At 38.5% G+C, this 1,962-nt stretch overlaps 1 pseudogene; it reads left to right on the top strand.

Annotated features, from left to right (window-relative positions):
- The first annotated feature begins 595 nt into the window (after nucleotides 1-595).
- LOC105096817 (polyadenylate-binding protein-interacting protein 1-like) lies at nucleotides 596-1,693 on the top strand (annotated as a pseudogene).
- Nucleotides 1,694-1,962: the final 269 nt, after the last annotated feature.

Raw genomic sequence — 1,962 nt, 5'->3', positions numbered from 1 at the left:
CTCATACGAATTTCGGTACAAAAAGCAGTGGGTTGTTATAACCAAAAACTTAAAATGTGGGAGTGGTTTTGCTATCAGGCAGTAGGAGAAAGTGACAAGGATTTCAGAAGCATGTTAGTGAAAGCTTGACGTGGTGTGAACATACTATTAATAGAAGTCCATCCTTTGAGGAGGCTGTTGGTGAGGACTTAAAGGATAGTATCAAAAAATCTGACTACAAACTAAAGGAAAGAGGATCTTTGTTATATAGTGTCAGAAAGTTTAGGAACACTGTTCCTATAGTAATGTGGAAAGTTCAAAATGAGACCAAGCATTGGGTGAATTAGCTAAGATTTCCAGAAAATACTGAGTGTCTTCTAGCTGCTTCTTCCTTGCTGCTTAAACTAAATGGCAAAAAAGAGAGAGATAGCTAAAAGAAGGACTATTAAACAAAAAGGGGCCAGAACTTGATGGTTTGGGGAATTCCCTGTCTCTCCAGATAACATAACATGCTAAAATTTAGAAATGGACTATAGGCACTTCTCTCCGAGAACCATCCTGTAGGGGGGGGCCTCCTGGGAACAAGCCGAGTTCACAGGGTGATACCCCACTGCAGAGCTCGGGGTCAGCACTGGTAAGCCCTGGATGGTTGTGGCCCCTTATTCACGTCAAAGCTGTCTGTGAACACCTCGAATTTTACCCTCCAATTTGTTCCTCTAATTATACAGAATCCTACAAGGATGGTTGTGAGGATTATCCCACTCTATACGAATATGTTCAGGACTTTTTGAATCATCTTACAAACCATTTCATAGGTTTGGAAACTGAAACTGAATGGTTTGCAGAGACAGTGAATGGCTGTGTTACAATAGATGATGTTTTGCAAGAACACAGGGAAGTCACATGTCAACAGGCCATGTTTACCTAAAATCCTCTTATATGGGAGCTAGCAATTGGCAACTTCCAGAGAGTGGCAGTTTCCACCAATTGCTACTTTAAAGATAATTAATATGAAGTAAAGGAACAAGCTTCAAAAAGAATGAAGTGATTTGAAAATGACTGCATACACTTGTACTTTTCCTGGAAGAACTTTACCTTAATCTGGAGATCAAGGGAACAAGTGGACCAGGTTATGAGAGCAGGTCTTCTTCAGGAGTTTCTAGATGCCCTTTTTTCTAACCCTCTGGACAGTAAGTTAATTTGTGCAGTACAGTTACTGAAGTTGACGGCATCAATTTGGAAGATGTTGGAAGTAAAAAGGAAAGACTGGTATGGAAGAAATTATTCAGATAATTGAAAATGTCACCCTAGATGCAAATGGCCACAGAGATATAAATCTGATGCTAATAAAACTTGTAGAACTCTGGTCAAGTAACTTGGGTAGAATCCATGCAACCTCAACAGAGAAGCAACACCTGAAAGTGAGACTATTTTATGAGTGAACCAATATTCTATGCATTCTGATGGCTTTCCTTTCCCTGCAGTTGATCCAGATTATCAGGAGAAATGTTGAGAATTACTTGAAAGAGAAGACTTTTTTTCCAGATAATGAAGAAAATGAAACAGATTTATCAGGGGCTGGTGATCCACACTTGGATGATACTGATGATGAGATGGACTCAGAGATCGAAGAAACTTATGAAAAGTTTGATTTGGTATCAGGGCATAAGCAAACACAGTAAAGCTAAATTTCAGTGTATCAGTTTTATAAAGCTATTTAGCTTATGGTGATTTAACAGAACATAGGACAGCAAGAACATGTGTTACTCTTATACCAAGTTAAGGAAGTTGAGTTATGTTGCTAATGTACACAACTTTAACTTTGTTTAACAGTATCTCCCAAAATAACCTTTATTATCTCCCCCTGGGGATAAAAAGGATTCTAAACAAAGATAAAATGCAGGACATGGTCAGGAAAACATATGTGACTAGAAAATCTTTTGTTAAGACAACAGAAATATCAAAGTGGTGCCTCAGAGGACA

This window comes from Camelus dromedarius, chromosome 9 (genome assembly GCF_036321535.1).
Source record: "Camelus dromedarius isolate mCamDro1 chromosome 9, mCamDro1.pat, whole genome shotgun sequence".
In the NCBI taxonomy this organism is placed as follows: Eukaryota; Metazoa; Chordata; class Mammalia; order Artiodactyla; family Camelidae; genus Camelus; species Camelus dromedarius.
The sequence above is the reverse complement of the archived record's forward strand: the minus strand, read 5'-3'. Positions and strand labels throughout refer to the sequence as shown.